Here is a 6,777-nt window from a genome sequence, read left to right as displayed (position 1 = left end):
TCAGGTATTGTAATGAATCAATTCTGTTCTATTGATATAAAGAAAAAGGTACCCTGACACTGGAATTTACTCTCTATTCAACTGTGCTGTATGGTGCATTTTGAAATCAAGGAATCAAAAGCTCATCTACTATTTTTAATTTTGGGGTTACTGCAGGTATTTTACAATTTTACATGAATTTCAGGATCTTTTTACCAATTTCTGCAAGAAAAGCCTGGTTGAATTTTATTACAGATTTCAAGGAGGCTGAAGATTATTTGAAGGAGAGTTGTCTGATTAAGAGTGGTATTTCTAATCATTAAACATGAAAAGTCCCTGTCATTATTAAGATTTGCTTTAATTTCCCCAAGCAATCAATATTTTATAGACTTTAGTGAATACAATGTCCCTTCAATAAGCTTATATTTAATTATTTATTTTTTATTGTAAATGAATTTTTTAAATTCTATTTTTGGATTGTTAGCTATTCAGAGATAAATATATCTTATTTTATATGCTGATCATGTGCTTTGTACATTTTTATACATGTTTATTTGTTCTAGTATTTATGGACACCTTTGAATTTCTACATATAAGATCATGATGTTGTAGTAAAGACGGGTTTACTGCCTTTCACACTGAGTGCCATTCATTTGTTATTTTCCTGACTGATTTCACATGCTATAACATCCAGCCAAATGTTGGAAAAATTATTAAGAATAAACATAAGATGAAGAAAAGTGAGAATGGACATATCAGCCTAGTGCTTGATCTCAGAATGCTTTCAGAATCTTACAGTTTATATAAGATAGTCATTGGAGTTTTGAAGATATTCTTTATCAGATTGAGACACTTCCCTTTATTCCAAGTTTGTTTTGAGGTAGATGAATAGATACTGGTTTTGTGAAATCGTCACATTTTTCTTCATTTACTGGGATGGTCATGCATTTTATCCTTTATAGTAATGACTTATTAATATACTGCATATTTGTTAATATGATCTATTGATCTGTTTCAGGATTTAACGTGACATAGCATTCTTGGGATTAAATATACTTGGGCATGATATAAAATCTTTGTGTTTTTGGATTCAGCACGCCATCTTTTTTTTTTTTCAGACTTGGGAGCAATTTATTTACAATACAGGAGTGTTTTAATATTAGAATTAAACCCGAGGACAACTCTTTTTTGCTGTATTGTGTAGATATCAAGTTACAAAATCCAGTCCTGGTTTAGAAACTTAAACAAAACAACATTGTAATAAGAGAAGACCAAGAAAGTGTGAAACTGAGAAAAACTGCTTCTGTAAAAAAAATTTCCTTTAAGACTTTTGCTTACTCACAACTTAAGGCCTCCCACTTCTCCCCAACAGAGGCCAATCCTCTAATACTTTCTACCAAAGCATCCAATGGTTTGTCCATCCAACAAATACTTATGAACAAAATAAAAACCACCATTTCAGGACTCTAATTTAACTAAAGGCATTTTCCAAGTCACACACAGATTTATCAGCAAAGGGTGGGGCTTTACTAGCTTAAAGCACACCTTCCAACCAATCATGGCTCACCCAAAACTTTGCTTTCCCTAGGGAAATACTAGGAAACCAAACTCTAAATAAATAAATAAGTAAATAAGGGTTGGGGGAATCCCAATGGTAGAACACATGCTTAGCGTGCACAATGCCGTAGATTCAACCCAAGCACCAAAAAAATAAAATAAAGGGAGAAATTTGTTCATAATGTGCTGGACACTGGAGCCTTAAACAGATGAGAAACCTGTCCCTGCCTTAAGGACATTTCAATTTTCCTAAAATGGGAGATAGAAATCAACCACAATCCATTAAGAGCAGACACCATCACATTCTGACTATTAAAAATACAATGCAATTCTCATTGATTATTTATCTAAACATCCTTATACTGAAACTTTACTGACTTACTAGAGTGCGAAAATGCAACTACTTTCTCCTGATGAGTACTTCTAAAAAGGGCAGTTATTTAAAGGACACGTTGTGATGTTTGCCCCTAAACATCACAATTCCTAGTGAAATTAAGAAATGGCGCATATTTTACTCCAAGAATAAGACACTTTGCAACGAGATTAAGCGACCAGTCCTATTATCTAGATCAAGTCTCATCAGTACCCTGAAAAGCTGAGTCGTAAGAATGCTAATTTCAACTATCTTCAGTCTTCTCTTCCAACTGCTGATTGGCAATGTGCTCCTGTGTCAGCAGCTCCAAGTCTCTCTGTATACTCGGTGGTCTTCCAGATCTTCACAGAGTGATCTGACGATGTCCAGTCTCCTGTAGTTCTTGACTAGGCTTCGCACCACCTGGAGGCATCGCTCTTTCAGGGTATACACTGGCAGTGTGATGTTGGCAAAAGTAGGCTGTCCATCAACGGTGGCAGATGGCACAAATAATTCAGTTAACCAGAAGCCCACCGTGTGTTCCTACACCTCTGAAGAGCCAAATATGGTCTCGGGAGGTGTGGAGGCGGAGGTGCTGCCCGGCTGCAGGGTCCCATAGGGCTGAGGCTCACCGCGGAAGTTAAGCCACACCAGCAGCACAGCCTGCAGGCTGCAGTTGAGGAAGATGCCCCGGGAAAGCTCCCGCAAATTGAAGGAGCGCAGCAGCACCGGCAGAGGTTGCCGGCCTCCATCTTCTCTGCGCCACTGGCCTCATCCGGACTGTGGCGCCCTGCTCCTTTTGGTAGCACTCTTCAGGGTTGAACAATCTGCACCCACCGCCTTGGCAGACTCTTCTGGTTCCTCACCTTCCTGGCTTCACCTTCCCAGCCTAGAGGACCGCTTGGCGGCCAAGGGATTCGCCAGCCTGAGCGGGGCAGGGCGGGGCCGTGGGTGCGTGCATGCTCGTGCGCGCGCTGCCGCTCAGCACGCCATCTGCATAAAGATACACTTTACCCAGAGGAAGGTCTTATCTTTGCCCTCAGTCACTGGGGGTGAGCTCTGGCTTCTGGGAATGTCCTGCCCCACAGGAGTGTCTGTGTTTGCCTGGGGTCCTCAACTCTGGATTGGACAATACTGTGAATGGCAGCTGTCTGTGGACCCAGCATGGTATTCCCAGGTGCAGGCTACCATATGTAGGGGACTATGGCAGTGGTTGCAGTGACCCAAGATGCAGGTGATTGGGAGAGCCCCATGTTGATAGGTAGGGGTCCACACAGGAGTGACAGCTGGAGTTCTTGTGTGTGGGTGGTGGCTGGGTGTCTTGCATGGGAGCAGCAGCCAATATTCTTACATAGGTGGGCTTCCAGAAGTCCTGTGTGGGTGCTAATGCCAGTGGTCTTAATTGGGCACCTGGAGGTTTTGTGTGGATGAGTGACCACAGGTCCTATGCTGACACTGAGGCCTGGAGACCTGTGCTGCTTGGGGGCCTTGATTCCTGCATGGGAGCAGCTGTCAGGGGTCCTCTGATCATTTTCAGAGAACCAGTATTCCCACTACTTGATTTCCAGGTCTTGGACTGACAGAGAATGCAGCTCCCTCTAGCCCGCCATCTTGGATCCCTCCATCAATCTATTTAAAGGCCTGTCAATCTCATTGACACTTTTGAAGAAGAAACACCTGCTTCCATTAGCTTTCCTTATTGGATTTTTCTTTCTACTCCATTGATTTCCACTCTATTTTTTATATTTCAGATTCCCTTCCCCCAGCTTGGGTTTGCAGTTTTTTCTGAGAACTCAGACTTCATTTTTTTTCCTAGTAGAGATATTTAAAGTTATAAATGTCCCTCTTAGCACTGTTTCAGATGCATCCTATAAGTTTGATAGACTTTGGTTTCATGTACATTCAATCCATAATACTAATTCCTGTTGTAATTTGTACTTTGACCTATGTGTTATTTAGAAATTTGTTGGCTGATTTCCAAATGTTTACAGAATTTGTCTCATTTTCTAATTTCTTTCCATTATGGCTGGAGAACATACTATTAAGGAATCAATCTCTTGAGCACAGGGTTGAAAACCTTCAACCCCTTTTGACCACATAAGAGAGGGCTTTGGTCCTGGGACTACTTCCTTGCCAAGTTATGAAGGGCCCACCTAGCCGGGCTGGCTGATTGCTTTGTGTGGGCATATCTTTCCTTCCTGCAGATTTAATGCCTACCCCTTTGTTCTGCTTAAACATGTTTGCAGTGATGCTTAGGCACATCCACAGCTTTCAGCATTTCAGACTCCATGGAGGAGGCAGGCATCTTTACTGTGATGTAAAAGGGGTGAACACAAGAAAATGGCTCTTCTCCATGGACTCCAGAGGGAATGGGAACTGCTAGCCATGGAGATCGGAGCAGGACTTCTGAAGCTGGCCTTGCTCTGTCTCTTCACTACTTGAGAGAAAACATGGTTTTCATCCAGTGCTTGACTCTGCTGTGTTTTCCTTGGCATTTCTGACATCAAGGTGTAGTGAACAGAACTTTTTGGACTTCCATTCCTCATGTTTCACATAGTGATGATCTTGGCCATCTATATGTCATTGGTGCCCTACCCTGGCATTTGGGACCAGTACATATATTCTGATCAACACAAACTTTTATTTCAATCTCCTTGTAGTTACTAAGACTTGTTTTATGTCATAGAGTGTGGTGCATCCATGCTCACTGGAAAAAAAATGTGAGTTCTACTACTTAATTAAATCGGACTTAGTGGAATCATTTTAATATAATTATACAAGCAGGGAATATATCTTATTCTAATTAGAACTCCATTCTTGTGTATGTATATGATGGTAAGATTCACTGTGGTGTACATAGGAAAATTATGTAAGATTCATTCCACTCTCTTTCCAATTCTTATCCACCCTTCCTTCCCTTCATTCCCCTTTGTCTAAACTATTAAACTTTTATCTTCTCTCTCCTCAACTTATTGTGTGTCAGGTTCCCCATCTCAGTGAAAACATTTGACCTTTGTTTTTTGGGGGAATTGGCTTATTTCACTTAGCATGTTAGTCTCCAGATCCATGCATGTACTGGAAAATGTCATAAAGTCATTCTTCTTAGTGGCTGAGTAATATTCCATGTGTATTTATCCCACATTTTGTTTATCCATTTAGCTGTTGAAGTGCACATAGGTTGGCTCCTACTATTTCTTAGCTATTACTATTTCTTTGAAGAAGCTTTCTACTCCTTTGGAATTCTCAAATTGCACTTGAACCCCAACAGCTGAAATATTTGCTTTTTTTTTTTTTTAGCATTGTTCCAAAAATTCCCACAACATTTCTTTCTTTTTTTTCATTGTTTTGTTTCTTCCTTAGTGTACATTTCCAAACAGTCTATCTTCAACATCACCAATTCTATCTTTGGTTTGTTCTATCCTGTTATAGATATTTTTATCATGCATTTAGTTTTGCTCTGTGTTTTTCAGGTCAAAAATTGGGGGTTGATTTTTCTTTAATTGCCTCCATTTCTTTGTTAAGTTGATCTGTTAAAGCATTACAATTTTTCTCTGTGACTTCTTCAAGTTTATTTAGTTTTCTTAAAAAATTGTTTCAAATTATCTATGGGCTCTCGTAACCTGATGACTATCTGGTCCATTTCTCTTCCTTACTTGGACTGTTAGGTGCAGTGGTGACCTCGTGTTAGCTTTGCATGTTTGTTGACATGCAGCTTCACCTGGGCATGGAGGGATGAGGCAGACACAGCCGTCTTCCTAACATGGCTTTATTTCTGCCTGTCTTTCCAGACATTCCAAGAAGGCTGTTTTCTTTCCTTTAGGCTATCATAATTCCCACTATTTCAGCATTGGCAGCAACCACATTGACATTTGCCAGGAGTCTGTAGCTCAAGTTTCAGTGTGAGAGGGCAATCTAAGCTCAGGTTTCTACCAAATACACTCTTGGTGTGTTCTTCAGAATGAACAAGGAATGTACCTGGGGAGAGTAGTCCATCTGTGCAAGCCTTTCTCTGTGCCTGGGACAGGCCTAGATGCCCATCAAAAGCTACTGGCCTGTGGTAAGTCACTGTATAATTCTGCCTGGCTCTGAGCAAAGTCACCATGGATGGAGCAGCCCTAGACTTTAACACCATACCTAGAGTGAGAAACACTACCAAGCTCTGTCATACCTATCCCGAGTCCATAACTGCCTAAAGCAGCTCAGCACTGGAGTAGTACAATCGTCAAACTGTTTGAAGTTGGGCATTTCCAAAGTGACTTTTCACCCAAGGTTTTGCAGCCAGTCATGGGTAATGACATCTACAAGACACATCTGCTAGACTGGGGTTGCATGCCTCCCCTTTGCATTTGGGCTATTTCAGAGGCTCTGTATATGGGCAGGCCTAGGGATGGAGGACAGTAGGAAATGCCTTGTGAGGATTCACCAGTCTGACACAAACCTCCAGGACAAAGCCCTATGCTTGCTCCCTTGACTTCTCCTGAGAATACTGCCTGCTGTTGGAGAGTATTTGTGATAGCAGTACTTTGGTTACCTAGGCTGATGATAAGCCAGGTTGCATCTGAACCTCACAGCCATAAAGTGTTGCACAGTCTGAGGGGCATACCAAGGCCCATGTGTAGCTGGCGATGATGTGGGACAACACATCAGTCCATCCCACCGCAGTGCAGGTGTCTGCCTAGAGACCTGAATGTGGGCACTGGAATGATGAGTGCTGTGCTCCCCAAGGCTGTGGGACAGGTGTTGGGTGATAGGGACAGAGCCATGCCTTTTTTGAGCCTCATTCTATTTATCCCTCTGACTTCTCTCTATCTGCTCTTCACCTCTTCTCCTTCCCCACTAAAAGGTTTTCAGTTTTGTTGTAAATGTCCAACTGAAGACACGCAGACAGG

The 6,777-nt window shown here is 41.6% G+C and overlaps 1 pseudogene; it reads right to left on the bottom strand.

The window, feature by feature from the left end:
* Positions 1-2,153: 2,153 nt before the first annotated feature.
* Positions 2,154-6,133, bottom strand: LOC144250080 (von Hippel-Lindau disease tumor suppressor pseudogene; annotated as a pseudogene).
* Between the last annotated feature and the right edge of the window lie 644 nt (positions 6,134-6,777).

Source organism: Urocitellus parryii, chromosome 14 (genome assembly GCF_045843805.1).
Source record: "Urocitellus parryii isolate mUroPar1 chromosome 14, mUroPar1.hap1, whole genome shotgun sequence".
In the NCBI taxonomy this organism is placed as follows: Eukaryota; Metazoa; Chordata; class Mammalia; order Rodentia; family Sciuridae; genus Urocitellus; species Urocitellus parryii.
This window is presented reverse-complemented; position numbering and strand designations above follow the sequence as displayed.